Source organism: Balaenoptera physalus (assembly GCF_965194825.1).
Source record: "Balaenoptera physalus genome assembly, chromosome: 8".
Classification (NCBI taxonomy): domain Eukaryota; kingdom Metazoa; phylum Chordata; class Mammalia; order Artiodactyla; family Balaenopteridae; genus Balaenoptera; species Balaenoptera physalus.
Window position 1 is genome coordinate 17,034,352 of NC_138887.1, and position 18,262 is coordinate 17,052,613.

General features: G+C 39.3%; 1 long non-coding RNA gene across 1 annotated transcript in view; it reads left to right on the forward strand.

The window, feature by feature from the left end:
* The first annotated feature begins 3,088 nt into the window (after positions 1-3,088).
* The window catches only part of LOC309666308, a 45,065-nt gene continuing 29,891 nt past the window's right edge, over positions 3,089-18,262 (forward strand). Inside the window, exon 1 of the long non-coding RNA XR_014267035.1 lies at positions 3,089-17,288. This is a non-coding gene — a long non-coding RNA (uncharacterized lncRNA). The remainder of the gene's footprint in view (positions 17,289-18,262) is intronic.

Here is an 18,262-nt window from a genome sequence, read left to right on the forward strand (position 1 = left end):
GGGCAGGCACACCTTGGACACGTGTTCTTACTCTGAATGCTGGTGAGGCTCTGACCCCTTGCCCTTACCAGGTTGCTGTAGCGTTACTCCAGACCCCTCACACTGTCAAAGTCCCTGTCCTGTCCTAATCTGCAAGTCTGGGCATCTCATTCAGAACACACTTAGTAGGTGCTTTCCGTGCCAGGTCTGGATTTAAGTCCTAGACTGCCCATTTCCTAGCATGACCTAGTGTGACCATGGGCAAGTTACTTAACTTTTCGGTTCCTCAACCATAAAACAGGCATAATGATACTTCCTGCTGGAAGTATGGTGAGAGTTCAATATTATAATTTATGGAAAGTAACGCAGTGTCTGGTTCATGGTCCGACCTCACTGTTATGATTTTTGATACTGATAAGGTGGTTTGACTACCTTCCGTCTTTGTTTTCACACCTCCACACTCCTCAGACCTCCCCTGTATGTGGGAAAGCTGCGTGACCCTAAAGTTCTTCCATAGGGTGTGTGCTGTCAGGCTGGTGGATAGCAGAGACCTTCCCCCAGCCTGGGTTCTTTCCAGAAAACTGCAACTATTGTTCCTGAAGGATAGGAAAGGAGTCGGGTCTTCTCTATAACAGGTCGACTCTCACCTGAACTGATTGAGCTCTGCTTCTCTTTGGTGCTTATTCCACTGATTTTCCCAAAGACAGCTTTTCCTTTGAAGGTCTCTCCTTAAGGGTACATTAAATCCTGTGAATAATTGTTCCTTTCTTTGCTGTGGCTGCTGGCAAGAACAGGACCCTCTCTGACAAACAGAACTTAGGGGCTGTCTGCCTTTTGCTGAAAGATCTTACCCTTACATTGTTTCTGATTGAATGAGCAATTCCACTTCTAAAATTTATCCTACAGAAATATACACAAAACTGTAAAAATATACATGGGTAAGACTGTTTCATTAGAGCACAGAATGAGTTGGGAATTATTTCCTCTTTACTTTTCTGGAAGAGCTTGAGTACAATTGATATTATTTCTTCATTAAATATTTGGTAGAATTAACCAGTGAAGACATGGGGTGCTGCAGTTTTCTTTGTTGGAATAGTTTAACTACAAGGTCAATTTCTTTGACATAGATGGAGGTATTCAAGTTTTTCATTTCTTCTTAAGTGAACTTTGGTAGTTGTGTCTATCAAAGAACTTGTATGTTTCATTTAAGTTGTCAAATGTATTGAGATAATAGATAATATTCCCTTTTTATCTTTTTGATAACTAGGATCTGTAGTTATGTTTCCACTTTCATTCCCGATGTTGGTGATTTGAATCTTCTCTTTTTCTTCTGATCAGTCTGTCTAGAAGTTTATCGACTTTATTGACCTTCTCTAAGAATATGCTTTTGGTTTCATAGATTATATCATATTATTTTTCTGTTTGCTAAGTCATTGATTAATGCTCTAATCATTTTTATTTCCTTTCTTCTGCTTACTTGAAGCTTAATCTGCTCCTCTTCTAATGTCTTAAGGTTCAAGCTGAAGTCAGTGATTTGATTCCTTTCTTCTTTTCTAATATGGGTATCTAGCCCTATAACTTTTACATTAAGTTCCATTCAGATGTATCCCACAGATTTTGATATGTTGTTTTTTCATCTTTATTCAGTTCAAAATACTTTGTAATTTCACTTTTGATCTCTCCTTTGTCCCATGAGTTATGTAGTAGTGTGTTAGTTTTTAATATTTGGGGCTTTTCCACATAAATTTCTAATGATTTCTAATTTAATTCCAGTGTGGTCAGAGTATATATTTAGTATAATTTGGATCATTTTAAACCTATGAAGCCCTTTTTTATGGCCTAGAACTTGTTCTACCTTGATAAATTTTTTGTGTGTGTACTTGAAAAGAATGTGTAATCTGTTGTTGTGGGTGACGGTTTATAAAAAGATCAATTAGGTCAGTTGGGTGTTAGTGTTCTATCAGTTTTTTCAGGGGATTTTGAAATCTCTTGCTGTATTGTAAATTAGTCTGTTACTCCTTTCAGTTCTATCAGTTTTTGCTTTATGCATTTCTGAAGCTCTGTTTTAGGGTGCATAAGTATTTACAATTGTTATATCCTCTTGATGACCCTTTTATCATTAGGAAATGACCCTCTTTATCCTAGCACTATTCTTTTCTTTTTAAAATCGACTTTGTCTGCTGTTAATATAGCCATTCTAGCTTGAATTAAATTAATGTTAGTATGGTATATCTAATTCCATCCTTATACTTATAACCCATTTTATGTTTTTATGCTTAACATGGGTTTCCTCTAGGCAGCATATAGATGGATCTTGCTTTCATATACAATCTGACAATCTCAGCCTTTTAATTAGAGTGTTTAGATCATTTACATTTAATTTGGTTATTGATATGATTGGGTTTAAATCTATCATCTTGCTATTTATTTTCGATTTTCCCATCTGTTCTTTATCCCCTTTTCCAACTTTTCTGTATTCTTTTAGATTGAGTATTTTTATGAATCCATTCATCTCTGTTGTTGGTTTACTATCTATAATTACTTGTATTAATTTTTTGTTGTTGTTGTTTAAGGGTTTATAGTGTCCATATTTAACTTCCTTCCACAGTCTACCTTCTAGTGATACTGTACCACTTCACTCACAATATGAGAACCTTATAAGAGTTTCTATTTCTCCTCTCTTGGCTATCTAGTTCTCGTCATACATTTACTTCTATATGTTAGAAACCCTATGATCTATTTTTATTATTTTTGCTTTAAGCAGTCAGAAATCTCCCAAACAAATTTAAATAATGAAAAGTCTTTTCTATTTATTCACCTAGTTACCATTTCCAGTGTTCATGATTTATTGGTGTAGATCCAGATTTCCATTTGGCATTCTTGTCTTTCTGCCTGAAGGACTTCCTTTAAAATATCTTCTAGTGAAACACTGCTGGAGATAAATTCTTCCAGCTTTTGTATATCTGAAGCAAAGGCTTTATTTTACCTTTTTAATTTTTGAAAGATAGTTTTGCTGAGTACAGAAGTCTAGCTTGTCAGGGTTTTTCTTTCAGTACTTTAAAGGTACTGCTCTGTTGTCTTCTCCCATGCATTATTTCCAAGGCATCTGCTGTCATTTTTAACCTTGCTCCTATATATATATATATATGTCTTTTGCTCTGGATGGCTTTAAGATTTTCTCTTTATCATGGGATTTAATGATATAAGGTTAAAATGCCTTGGTGTAATTTTCATCATGTTTCTTATACTTGAGGATCATGGAGATTTTTGGACCCTTGAATTTATAGTATTTATCAAATTTTGAAAACGTTTAACAGTATTTCCTCAAATACGGTTTCCTCAAATTTTCTTTTCTGCTCTCCCTCCTAAATCTGGGGACTCCAATTACACTGATGTTAAGTCTACTGAAGTTTTCCCATTTCTCTGTTTATTATTCTTTTCTTTGCATGTTTTATTTTGGATTGTTTCTGAAGATTTGTTTTTTGGTTTTTTCATAAATTTATAATTTTATTTTTGGCTGCGTTGCTGCATGCAGGCTTTCTCTAGTTGCTGCGAGCAGGGGCTACTCTTCATTGCAGTGTGCAGGCTTCTCATTGTGGTGGCTTCTCTTGTTGCAGAGCACAGGCTCTAGGCGCACGGGCTTCAGTAGTTGTGGCTCGCAGGCTCAGTTGCTCTGAGGCATGCGGGATCTTCCCGGACCAGGGCTCAAACCCATGTCCCCTGCATTGGCAGGCAGATTCTTAACCACTGTGCCAACAGGGAAGCCCTGTGAAGATTTGTTTTTAAACTTACTAGTCTTTTCCTCTGCAGTGTCTGATCTGCTGTTAATTCCATCCTGTGCACTTTTAATCTCAGTCATTGTAATTTTCATCCTTTGAAGCTACATTTGTATTTTTTTATGTCTTATTTAACGTGTTCAATCATTCCTCTAGATTTTAGAATTTATAGAATATAGCTATAATAGCTGTTTAAATATCCCTCTCTACCAATTCTATCATCTGTATCAATTCTAAGTTGATTTCAGTCCATTGAATTTTCTCATCATTATGGGTCATATTTTTCTGCTTCTTTTCATGCCTAGTGTAGCTGGCACAATTGCAAGATGACTCCAATGACCAACACCATTTTATAATCCCCTTGCCTGATGAAAGAATATCACTCTTGTGATTACATTACATATCGAAAGAGATGAAATTTAAGTCCCAAATCAATTGAATTAACCAAGAGATAAATTGTCTTTTGTGGGCCTGACCTATTTAGGTGTGCCCTTAGAAGGAATCTAGAGGGCACAGACAGAGGAAGTCAGAGAAGTGTGTTTCTGATGGCCTTGAAGAAGTTGAAATCTCCGTGAATTCTATAGCTACAAGGAAATGAATTCTGCCAATAGACAAATGAACATGAAAGAGGACCCTGAGCCCCACATGAGCCCACAGCCCTGGCCAACAAACTACTAATTTGTAAGATGGTGAGCAAAGAAGTCAACTGAGCCCTGCCCAAACTTCTGACCTACATTACTGTGAGGTAATAAATGGGTGTTGTCTTAAGCCAGAAAGTTTGCAGTCATTTGCTGTGCAGCAATAGAAAATTAATACACCTGCCAGGTAATGTTAATTTTAACTTGTTTAATCTGTATTCCTATAAATATTCTTGATCTTTGTTCTTAGACACAGTTTGGTTACTTGACAACAGTTTGATCCTTTCAGGGGTTGCTTTTAAGCTTTCTTAGGTGGAAGCAGAGCAGTGTTTAGTCCAGGACTGTTTTTTTTCCTCACTTCTGAGGCAGATGTCTCCACTCTCCCTGCTCCAAGTCCTCAACTCAGGGAGCAGCTGGGTTCTTTCTGGCTTCCCTTTCACTGCACCATTGCCTAAAACTCTTTGACAGTTACCCGGGGTAATTGTATAGCTTATTTCATTTGTTTCCCATCTCTTAGAGGTGGGAACTGCCTTTTATTTTTTGATACCCAATATCTTGATGTTACATTATATTTTTTTCTAGCTTTTTACTTTTTTTCAGGCATTATAATTTTAGTAACTGCTCTAGGATTGCAATATACATCCTTAAGTTCTCGTAGCCCACTTGCATTAATATGGTACCACTCAAATAAAATACAGAAACCATGGAGCCATTTGTTCCATATGCCCTCCATGATTTATTATACATAACTATTATACATAATACATCTCCATTTGTTATAAATTACACAAGACACCATTCTATTTTTTTCTTTAGTTAGGTGATTCATATAAACCAATTAATAGGAAAAAAGCAAAGAAAAATTATTCTTTTACATTTACAGTTTTTATGTTATTCATTCTTTTGTGACTACCCTCAGCCTGAGGAACTTCCTTTAGCATGTGGAAGTCTGCTGGTGATGATACTTTTAGTCTTAGTTCATCTAAAAATATCTTTATTCTTGAAAGGATATTTTCTCTGGTTATAGAATCTGAGCTGACAATTTTTTTTCTTTCAGCACTTTAGAGATATCGTTCCACTCTCTTCCATTCTCCATGGTTTCTGATGAAAACTTAGCCATTAATTAAATTATTGTTCCCTTGTAAAGAATGTGTTGTTTTTCTTTTGATGCTTTGAAGACTTGCTCTCCTATCTTTGGTTTTCACCACTTTGACCATGATATACCTCGGTGTGGGATTGTTTATGCTTATTCCATTTATGCTTATTTATGCTTATTCCTCTGAGCATGTTCTATCTATAAATTTCTGTTTTTATCAAACTGGGGGAAATTTTTTTGTCATTTTTATTGAACTTTTTTGTCTCTTCTTCTGGGATTCCTATTACACATATGTTGGAATACTTGATATTTATATAAAAGGTTCTGTTCTTTTTTTCCCAGTCTTTTTTCTTTCATTCTTCACATTGGAAAATTGCTATTGTTCTTTGAGTTCACTTATTCTGTCATCTCCATCAAGCTGTCAAGACTGCTCAGTAAATTTTTTTTTCAAATATTGTATTTTTTCAAAAAACACTGAATTTTTTCATTCAAATATTGTCCATTTGGTTTTTGGGTTTTGTTTTTCTTTTGCTTTTGAAATTTTCCATTTTTTTCATTTATTGAGCTCATACTTTGTTTTATCTCATTGAAAATCATTATAATATCTGTTTAAAAGTCCTTGTCTGCTCACCCTAATATCTAGTTCCTCTCAAGTTCTGATTCAGTTGATTTTCTTTTCTCTTGAGGATGTATTCCATTTTCTTGGTTAGTTTTGTTGGGAAATTTTGGATTTATCCTGGACTTTGTGAATGATTGTGTAAATTCTTGATTTTGTTGTTTTTCTCTAATAAGTGGTTTTCTTTTGCTTATGCAACTCTGTTTCTTGAACAGCAACTCCAGTCTCAGGTGGGATCATCTATCTTTAGCTAAGATACCTTGAGTCTGTTTCATGCGTGTGTGGTTCAGGAATTAGTCAGAGAAACTAGTAGAATTTGGGAAAGTCCTCTCTATCTCTTTCTCTTCAGGGAATCTCTGACTCTCTCCATCATCTGTGGATTACCCTATCAGAGAGACCATGGATTTTCTCCTGACACCTTCACCAACATGTGCTGGCCATGCACCCAGGCTAAAAGCCACAGATACAAGGAGCTTACCATACAGCTCCCCTCCTCCAATATTTATTTCTCACCAGTTTCTGTCTGCTTCTCTTCTCCCTCCAGTGCCTTCAGGTCATTGCTTTTTGCTTTATGTCCAGGTTTTATAGTTGTTTACTGCAGGGGAGTTTTCCAAGAGGGTCTTATTCCATCATTACCTGAATCAGAAATCCCTCTCAGTTACCTTTTAAATTCAAGCATCTTGTCATTTGAAGGCAAAACACTTTCTTACAGAAACTTGTTCAACTAGTTCACACGACGAAAAGCATCTGCTGAGAAGGCTGCTTTCTGCAGCCATTGTTCATCTTCAAAGCACTTAACAAAATCTGGCCAATTTATCTTGAAAGTACTTCTAAATTTCACCTATCAGCTCAAGAACTCTACTGAAAACTCTTCCTCTGGTAAGCCACTAAATTTCTATGTATAGCAGAATATGTGGTCTTTGTCCAGATTTTCCTACAGTTTCAAATATTCTCGAGTTAATTAGCCTATATATAGCAAAGCCATTTTGTAGCATCATCCAAAACTTTCTTTCATTTTGTCTCTAAGAGTGTTTGACAGCAGTACTTCTCTGTGAAGAAGGCAGTGTGTTGTGACAATGCGAGGAAATTTTAACAAGATACCAAAGCACTCATAAAACCACCCATTGAGGGGCTTCCCTGGTGGTGCAGTGGTTAGGAGTCCGCCTGCCAGTGCGGGGGACATGGGTTCGAGCCCTGGTCCAGGAAGATCCCACGTGTCGCGGAGCAACTGAGCCCCTGTGCCACAACTACTGAAGCCCACGCGCCTAGAGCCTGTGCTCTGCAACAAGAGAAGCCACCACAATGAGAAGCCCACGCACCACAACGAAGAGGAGTACCCACTCGCCACAACTAGAGACAGCCCACAGGCAGCAACGAAGAGCCAACACAGCCAAAAATACATAAATAAATAAATTTATTAAAAAAAAGAAAAGATCAAAACCAACCATTGACAAGGCTCCATCAGTTCAGAAATCAACACTGTTCTTCCAAGACAGACCTTTTGTTTATAGATATAAAGGCCAAATATTATCTATGTCCTGGCCTTTGATTGTTATGGGCAATTCTTTGTGTTCTTGAATTTCACAGTTATTTGCAAATCTTACCAATGTTGCAGTATCACATTTATTGGTGAAATCTGCGGACTCAGTCTAGATAAAGAAGCCATGTGGTCTTTCAGTTTGTTTCACGAAACCTCTTCAAGATCATGTAACATGTCATCAATACAGTCAGCCCTCCACACCTGTGGGTCCCACAGCCGTGGATTCAACCAACTGCAAATCAAAAACATTTGGAAAAATTTCCAGACAGTTCCAAAAAGCATAACTTCAATTTGTCACATGCCAGCAACTATTTACATGGCATTAACATTGTATTTATAACTATTAACACAGCATTTCCTTTATATTAGGTATTATAAGTAATCTAAAGATGATTTAAAGTATTTGGAAGGTTGTGCCTAGGTTGTATGCAAATATTACACCATTTTATATAAGGGACTTGAGCATTTGTGGATATTGATATCCATGGGGAGGTCCTGGAACCAATCCCCCATGGATACCAAGGGACAACTGTACTTCAACTTATCACACTGTTTGACAGTGTGAAACCTTTTCAATTTCTCGTACTGCATTTTGTCCCAGCAATTTTCTTACAATAATTGTACCTGATCATATTATTAGGGTCTCACCAACCATGTAACTTCCTGTTTGGGGCAGTAAGTTCTGCTATGAAATAACTCGTTTTCTGGTCCTTTTTACTGAATGTGCCTGCTTTTAGCAAGACGTTTAATGTTGATTTTGAGATTCTAATCGCTGTTTAATCAGCACCTTTGCTTCTCAAATGGCTGTGACTTGTATTTAAGTGGTTTATTTCTTTTCAATTTTGTTGGAGCCGTTGCTACATTTGTAAGTTCTTTGATATAGCAGGGGTTTGCAAACTACAGTCCATGAGCCAAATCCCACTAGAAGCCAGTGTTTGCATGGCCCTCAGAGCTAAGACTGGTTCTTAAATTTTTAAAGAGTTGTAAACAAACAAAAACAAAGAAGAATATGTGACAGAGACTGTATGTGGCCTGCAAAGCCTAAAATATTTACTATCTTTAGTTGGGATCTGTTTTGAACCACAGTAAGAATATGGAACTCTTCCTTCCATTTCCTCTACTGACCAATGACATACACTTTGTAAGACAGTTGGGAGGGTTAGGAGTATTGCCTGTGCCAATGCAACAGAGTTTTTCTGTCTCACAGCAAATGAAAAGCATCACGGAAGTGAAAAGGGAATAAAGCCCGTGGATGGCCGAGTGGTCAGGCTTAGCTGAATTCTCATTAATGTCTCATTTGGATGAGCAGAGAGCTTTGTGTAACCTTTGTGTGGTGCTTCTGTGGAGTCAGAATGAAAAACTCTGTGATATCCAAGCAGAAGTCCCCTGACATCTGACATCACAAAAGGTGTCAATTGAGTGAAGAGTTGATAAAGCTAGAAAATAGCAAAGGGTTTCAGGGGTTGAAGATGTAAGGTTAAATTTTGGGATTCAGAGTTAGGAAATCCAGTTGATATTTGGGTTACATGGTTGAGGGTGCAGGAAGGAGCTGACTGCCAAGAGCTGGCTCTTCCAGCTTATGATGCCTTTAGCGTTCATTCTAGGTCGTTAAGCTAAGGCCAGGAGAATAAGAACGGAAGCAGGGATTCAGGACAGTAAGTCTGCCTAGGTATGATAGATGTTCTTGGTGACCTACTTAGATCCCATTTACTGGGCAAATGCACAATTTCCCCAGCTGCTGCATCCTTCTTCAGAGAACTGCTGTGGTACCCCCGCTACCCAGAAATGACTGGGAGGTCACACGCTCGCTCAGGGTGATCCGCAGCCATTAGCTGAGGGATACAGGGATACAGCGCCCTCCCCCAGGCTCAGTGTTGGGCAATTCTCTGGTGCCGCTCTTGCTCCAGACCTTCCCGTGGGATCAGCCCGAGGCTAGACTTTAGCTGAAACCACACCTTACGCAGCTTCCTCCTCTGTGCTTTTATGCTGCCCTCACTCCCGTACACACTTCACCAGAGGTCACTCCCTCAGTAAATCCCTTGTGCACGAATCCCTCCTGAAGGCTCTGCTGTGAGGAAACCCAGCCTAAGGACCAGGTTTAAAGAAAGTACATATGCCGATAGCATCTATTGCTCTGCATTTTTCAGACACCGCGCTGGCCTCAGGTAGAGTACAGGGGTAAGAACCCCACCAAGAACTGATTTATACCATGAATATTAAACATTAGAGTCTCTTAACCCTAAGAGAAAAATTTAGGAGAATTAAGAGGATCTGGGGGCAAGTCCATAACAATTATAAAGACAAAGGGGGTGTGCAATGGTGATTATCTCCTACTTTTCAAGATTAGTTTCTGAAGGACTAGTACAGACCATTTTCAAACAAAATATTGATCTGTTTGCATTACTGGCCCTATGGGATAGTTTTATGATTTTAGTATGTCTCAGTCCTATCCAGTTTTTTTAGAGTGTTAAGGCACACTGTATAATAAAATAGATACTGACACCTATGTTTGATGCTTCTGTCATAAAAGATAATACAAACAGGGCTATATAATGTCATCTGCCATGGGATACCCAAAGAGTTCCCAGGAAGCTTTAATGTAAAGATTAAAATGAATCTAAGAAATTAAAAATCAATTATACTTCAATTTTTAAAAACCCAGAAACTAACACAACATTGTAAATCAACTATACTTCAACTTAAAAAAAAAAAAAAAAGAAAAAAGAAATTCGCACATTGGGAGGATGTCTATTCCTGGAGGAGAATATATCAAATCTGAAATCATAGCTTTTTAATCCTCTGCCCAAGCCAATAGCCAAGGAAAAAGAATCAATAGAAGAAGGATTTTTAAACTCTCTTGGAAAGAGCTTTGAGGGACATTCCTCTGTTAATTATTAACTTTGATAGCCTCCTCTTTGAGTGGTATGCCATCATTGTTTTGTAATTTTTCTCATCATTTTTTTAACCAGATGGGAATTTCTTCCATCTTTGGGCTCGAAGTATAGCAAGTGTAGGCAATTGCCTCAAACCCCAAGACTGACCCACTCAACAGCTTTTCCCACCACCCACTGCTGGCAACTGGGCTGTCACTGGCCCTAGGGAAAAAAGAGAGGGTTCCACCAGTTGATAATCTACACACATGCACACACACACACACACACACACACACACATACACACACACGATCGTCATCAAGACAAAGCCAGCTGGGCTTCCAGTTCCATCATGTACCCATCTGCCATTTAATACTTATTCATCAGGTCTAACTTCAGCTACATAGAAATGCTAGAGAGGTACAGGATCAATCACAGTTGCCGGCCCCAAATTAAACACCTCCCGAGGAATGGCCCCAATCCTTACCACTTACTACTAGCTTTTTATATTTTCCTTTTGGAAAGAACACTGAAGTCAGTAAACTTGGGTCTGGAATTGCCACCAACTCTCTGTGAGCCAGGGCCCTTTACCTCTCTGTGCCTCAGTTTCCTCAGCTTCAAAAAAGAGAGATTGATTTTGATCACTGTTTCTGCATCAAGAAACAACGGTTTAGGGGTCCCATCCAAGATGGCGGCATAGGAAGACCCTGGACTCACCTCCTCCCACAGACACCCCAAATCTACACCTACATATAGAACAATTCCTCCTGAAAGAGAACTTAGGGCTGATTGAATAGCTTCTGCACAACCGACAATAGAGGAACCACACAGAGATGGGTAGGGTAGACAGAGGCATGGTATCTAGGGGAACCCCACCCCCAACTTGGACGGGTATCACTGAGGGGCCCATGCACAGACTCACCCACCCTGAGGGCGAAAGCAAAATAACAGTAGTTTAAAGGACACCTAGACTGTACGAGAAGGAAATACATCTGCCAACAGGGCAGAGAACTGCTGGAACTCTCTCCAGGAGTGGAATCTGTATATATATGGGATATAAAAAAACAAATCAAACAGAACAGAAACAGACTGATAGATACAGAGAACAAACTGGTGATCACTGGTTGTGGAGGCGTGGTGGTACAGGGAGGGATGGATAAAATAAGTGAAGACGATTAAGAGGTACAGACTTACAGTTATAAAATAAATAAATCATGAGGATATAATGTATAGCATAGGGAATATAGTTAATAATATTTTAATAACTTTGTACAGTGACAGATGGTAACTAGAATTATCTCAGTGATCATCTCATAAAGTATAAAAATATCAAATTACTTGTCGTATACCTAAAACTAATATTGTAAGTCAATTATGCTTCAATAAAAAGAAAGAAAGTAAGAAACACTGGTAGCGAGGAGATGACTTTCACACAAAAAGATTACATGATTATAAAAATCAGAGATCACCACAAACTATAGCCCCCTACTTGAGGAATTCCTAGTATATTGAGCATAATAAAGGCTTTCATCGATAAATAAATATGTTTGAAATTGTTGAAACAAAGAAGTGTTGACCGTGGAAACTTTTTGGGGGGAACACGTACTAAAAATTCCATGCAGTCTCTCTTTGGCAGAACTTACTCCTTTTCAACTTTCTGGGTCAGTGATTGTAGCTGGTCTGGTCAAACACCAGTCTGGTTGTTGCTATAAAGTTATTTTTTTAGACGTGATTAACATTTAAAGCAGGAGACCTTGAGTACAGCAGACTCCCTTCCCACAGTGCAGGTGAGCCTCATCCAGTCAGCTGAAGGCCATGAAAAAGAGACTGAGCTTTCCAGAAGAAGGGATTTAGCGTCAAGACTGCCAGTTGAAACTTCTCTGAGTTTCCAGCCTGAGTGGCCTTCCCTGAATAGCTTGTACTTAAAATTGTATCAGCTCCTACCTGAATTTCCAGACTGCCAGCTTGCCCTATGGATTTCAGACTTGCCAGCTCCCACAATTGTGTGAGCCAATTCCTTAAAGCCAACCATTCAATTTCAATCTTAGTCTCTCTCTCTCTTTCTCTCTTTTTCTCTCCATATTTATATATATGTATGTGTGTGTGTGTATATATATATGGGGGGGGCCTGTGTGTGTGTGTGTATATATATATATGTACATATGTGTGTATATTTCTATGTACATATTCCTATTGGACCTGTCTCTCTGGAGAACCCTAATATGGGGGCATTGTGTTTTGATTAAACCAAATACCTGTATATAGTTGTATAAATTTCCATTTTCTGATTTTTGTTTTCTCGTGTAATCTGAACCCTCGTGAGAGTTTTTTAGAAAAGAAATAATTCGCTTCTGGAGGAAATGAGGAACAGTGTGATAGTGCAGAAAGAGTACCATATTAAAAGACAAGATAAAGACAAAATAATTAAAAGGTCAAGGGGGGATAGTGACCCCTTGATCACTCAGGGCCTTGATTGTGCCACCAACAGAAGTATTACAGTGGTGCCCTACTTGTCTGAGACAGTGACCTGTTGAAGTGATTTGTGTTGGTCCTTTCAAGTTCTGAAAGCTGTGTTTTTCTGACTTAATGGCTAGTGTGCTCAAGAAATTAAATCTGGATGGTCTCCTGACAAGCCTTTTAACAGCTCCACCAGGACCAGGTCTGTTTAAAGGAGAGGATTTCATTGTTAACCCGAGTTCCTGGCACAGCTTCTGGTTCTAGTTGGCCCTCACTGAATGCCTTTCCGTGCTAATGAACAGTTTATAAAAGCTACTTAATGGTGATCTTGGCTTCATATACTGTGTAGTTACTTTGGAATCCCTAGAGAACTCTTATTCTGGCATAGATATCCCATCTAAATAGTCTCTTGACAGAAGCAATTGGTACAAATAGGATGGAATCCTTTATGATTCCTAAATGAGCAAGATTTTTATCCTCTCAAGGACTCAATTTTCCCGTCTATGAAATACTAACAATAAGAATTTCTACCCTTTAAAATTATTATAAATTTTGAATATAATAATGAATTTTAAGTCCTTAGCACAATGCTTGACACAACAGAAGTGCTCACGAGTTATTATGAACAGAATAAGCAACAGTTTCTTAGATTTTCATTACAGATTTTAACTGAATATAGTTGTGTTTGGAAATACATTGTTTGCCCTAAATATAAAGTAAAGCGATGTAATAACAGGTAGCCAGGTATGAATCTCAGTCCAGAAATTCAAATGAGCACGAAATATACCTTCATTTTCTATATTGTTCCATTTAATTTCTCTTTCTGGCTTACATTCTGAAGGTTGGTGGAAACTTTCTCTTACCAATTTAGAGCCTCCATTTGCTAAGGTTTGTCTTAAGTTCCAGGGGCCACCAATGGAGCCAAGGCATTGGGTGGGCTGACGGAGGTGGTGGCATCTTGCCCGCGAGTCCTATCTCCACACACGTCCACGGAGACACCTGTAGTTACGGTCGTGGGCATGGCCTTCAGAGGTCAGGGTTGAGACGCCCCGTTCCTGTCCTCACAGACCCCTTTAGGTCCAGCTGTCTTCTGTTCTACTTCCTGACATGAGTGTGGGTCATTGACATCTTTCTGCTCTTTCCTTGCCCCTCTGGGGCATGCAGATCTCAGCAAAGATGTCTATGGCTGCCTTTCTGCCCAGACACACCATTTCCACATTTTTCCTGGGGTCTTGCCACCTCGCAGGGACTCTGCCTGGTAAATAAAGTTTCCTCTGCTTCTGGATCCCTCGGGGTGAGGTGGGGTGTTCCTACTTAGCTTTGATAAATTTCCCCAGGAGCACTTAATATCACCTCCTTTATGGGTTCAGTTTTTTACATATGTAAGACGCGTAGCTTTTGTCGGAATACTGCTGAGGTTTTGCTTGAATAGGAGAGGGGAAATACTTAGATTAAAAAAAATTAAAAATCCCAAACAAGTGTTTTCCTGCCACATAAGCAACATGTCAATGACAGTCAACTGTAATTCAACATTTATGAAAGAAAATTTATTTCAGGTAAATATTTCAGTTAGAAACATGATCTGAGGAGGTAAGTTTTTGCAAGAGTATAAATTTCTAACTGGCAGAGGGGATAAAATGCTTTATGTAGGGGATGGTGCTAGATCTCAAAGCCTTACCGGGTAGAAAGCAGGGCTGGTTGGTGCTGTCACACCCCCTCAGTATTTGTTAGACTCTGGTTGCAAGTAACAGAAAGCCAGAAATAGCTTATACCAAAAGAAGGTTAAGATGTCTGCTGCAAAGCAAGGGCGGAAACAGCTGGAGCCAGGAACAGGAATGCTGTCCGTAGCTCTCCATCTCATCTGTTTCTTTCTTTCCTCTCTCTCTTCAGACCATCTACATCTACTTCTTCCATCCCTATAACAGCAAAAATAACCCACAGAATTTTACGTGTTACTGGTAGGTTCAGCAATCTGGAAAGAGACTGATGTGAGTCTCAAACCAAAGTCTAAATTCCCTGGGAAAAACTCTATTGACCCAGGCTGGATCTGGTGTCCACCTCTGGACCAATCAGTTGTAGCCAGTGTCTAAACTACATTTGAACTACCATGGCTACTCTGAAATCAACCATGTGGGTAAACAGGAAGAAGGGATAGCTTCTAGAAGGAGAAGGCAATACACAGAAAAGGAAGTGGGTGAGTTCTGGGCACACAAAATAATGGAATCCAGACAATAACCCAGTGGTAAAATCCTTCTCTAAGTCCAACCTGCCTTCATGTCCGCTCAAGGACTTTCTTCCATCCCTGGTGAGGACAAGTGTGGGGAGAAATGAAAAGTAGAAAGTGCTCCTCATGAGAAAGTTTAGGAGATCTGAATCACTGTTTGGTAGTGAACTTTTTAAAGAGTAACATTCTTTCCCATAGTAGAGGAGAGAGGGAAACAAGAAAGAGATAGATCCCACCAACTTGAGTAAGGGACAAGCTAAAATTTTTCTCTCTTGATATGTTGTCAGAAAAACCTTTCGCCATGGTGACTTAGAAGATTAATAATATTGGAGAGGGGGATGGAAAATAACTTGGAGAGTTCCTGACCCAGTACAGTAATATTTGCTTTATTGTTTCTTCATGAAAACACTGTTACATTGTGAGCTATGCTCCCTTGGGACAGAGGGATAAAGAATGCAATGGTAATGGATCACTGCCTGCTCAGGGCTAATTGTACAAGTCAGAATATGGGAGATCAAAGCAGAAAGTCATAAAAGGGAAGACAGGGCTATGTTTCCCTCCCCCCGCCGCCCCCCCCCCCACAAACACACAGAAAACAATGTTAGTAATGACCCCATTCTTAGGAAAATGGAAATGAATTGAGATTTCATTGTTCATGCTTACACAAAAGATTAAGGAAAGATAGAGGAGAAACAAATAATGCTGGTTGCCTGTGGGAATACTGGATGGCCAGGCTACAGTGGGGAGACGGAGACTTTTCATTGTATGCTCTTATATTTTTTACATTTTGACCCATATGATAACTAATAAAAAATAAAATGCATTAAAACATTTAAAATGGTAAAATCATTAATAGATAGCTGGAAAAAAGAATGAATGGGGAGGGCTTCCCTGGTGGCGCAGTGGTTAAGAATCCGCCTGCCAATGCAGGAGACACAGGTTCGAGCCCTGGTCTGGGAAGATCCCACATGCCGCGGAGCAACTAAGCCCGTGCGCCACAACTACTGAGCCTGTGCTCTAGAGCCTTTGAGCCACAGCTACTGAAGCCCGTGCGGCTGGAGCCTGTGCTCCACAACAAGAGAAGCCACAGCAATGAGAAGCCTGCGCACCACAATGAAGCGTAGCCCCCGCTCGCCGCAACTAGAGAAAGCCTGCGCACAGCAATGAAGACCCAATGCAGCCAAAAATAAATAAATACATTTATTAAAAAAAAAAAAAAAAGAATGAATGGGGAACAAGTTTCTGGCCAGACTTTATGTGTAAATTTTATAATAAAAAGTTTTATAATAAAAATGAGGTTATTTTCCTATAAGGGAAAAGAATCTGAAAAAGAATTTATATATATATATCTATATTTATATAGATATATATACCTATATTACTGAATCATTGTGCTGTATACCTGAAACTAATAGTTGATATTGTAAATCAACTATACTTCAATTTTTTAAAAAAGAGGTTATTTTGAAAATGCAGAATTTAAATATGAGGATGGTGCAAGTTAAAATCATAGTCCAAATGTATCTTTCCAGAAACACTTTGGGAGGCATGTTAATAGTCAGTTCTGTGTTAAGGGCAATGGAATATGAACAGAAGTGATGCACCTGTATCCAGCAGAGCCTTTCAAGAACACTGCAAAGTTCAATCACTGTTCTTTTACTTCTACAGTAAGATCAGTATGTCCAGAGAGGGTCCGTATCTTCCCCCCGGGGGCCTGGAATGGTTGAAATAAGAATCAGAGGAGCATCTGACCCACCAAGGACAAGTAGCCCAAGCAAGAAGGAAACCTATGTTTCTGAAAGCCGCGGAGCCGCTGAGGGGCTGCTTGGTGCTATACAGCAGCTTAGCAACAGCTGACTAATAATACCCAAGACTGCTTTTCTCATGTGTTGACCAGCTCACAACTGGCTGATTGAATTCTCTAGGTCTGGACAAGTGTACTGCTGACATCTGAGAGTCCTACAGAACGGTTTTGACCTGGAACATTTGAGGGCAGGCGTTACCAGTCAGCTATGCTACAAAAGAACACGACTTCTGCCAAACATGTGGTTTTGCGCAAGCTGGTCTCCTGGTTGGGGCCCCAGAAAAGGTGAGTTGCGCGTTGTACTCCCTGACAACCGAGTGAACTGGCTTGTTGGATGGAGTTATTTAAGCCAATCCATTTTGCTTTGTAGAGTTGCTGTCATCTATCCTTTGGATGCCAGTTTTCCAATTTTAGTTGTTTCTAGATGGCCTTTGTGTCTGTAGTGATAAAGCTATGCCTTTATATGGAAAAAAAAGTAGGTTCTGCCTTTCTCTTTGTAATGAGGACCATGTGAAAAGGAAAATGTCATTTCGAACGCCTCCCAGCTTCTGCACCCTGCCTGACTCCCATGTGGTCAGAACTGATGCCCGGTGAAGGGAGCCATTAGCCGTATGGTCATCAAGACAGGCCTCTCCATCTCCCCAACATGGAGAATCATCTTTGCCCATCCGTGCCACAGACACAGAAACATACACTACAGAATCAAAGATTTACAGACAGCCTTCTGTGTGCCAGGCACTGTACTATATGCCAGAGCTCACAGATGAACAAAACACAGGGGAATAAAATGTAAGTTTCTCCCGCGGAAGGACATACTCTGCCAGGGCACGTAACAAATAGCCAGGTTTTGGCACAGTGGCGCTAAAGCCTATTTATTTATGTTATTTGCTGTTTAAGATACTTATTTAAAAAGAAGAGCCTCAGAAATAATCAAAGCTCAGTCATTTCCTTACCAAAAAAGAGATCTGTTCCTTAACACTACCAATTTCAAAATGAGAACAAATTGCATTAGCGTACTTTGTTCTTTGGGGACTTTTTTATGATGCAAAAAACACTACTACGGCTTGTTTCCATTTCAGAAGCACAAACCCTACTGATCCTCTTTAATTTTCTCCTGATTTTTCATCCTCCGGTGTCAATCCTAATCACTTTATTTCCTTTTCATATTTGGCCCTTTCGGGTGATCTTTCATCTTGCGTGAGCTTTCTACAGCCTTTCTTTTTCCATGGATCAATCAAAGAAGGGAAGATTTATTTCCT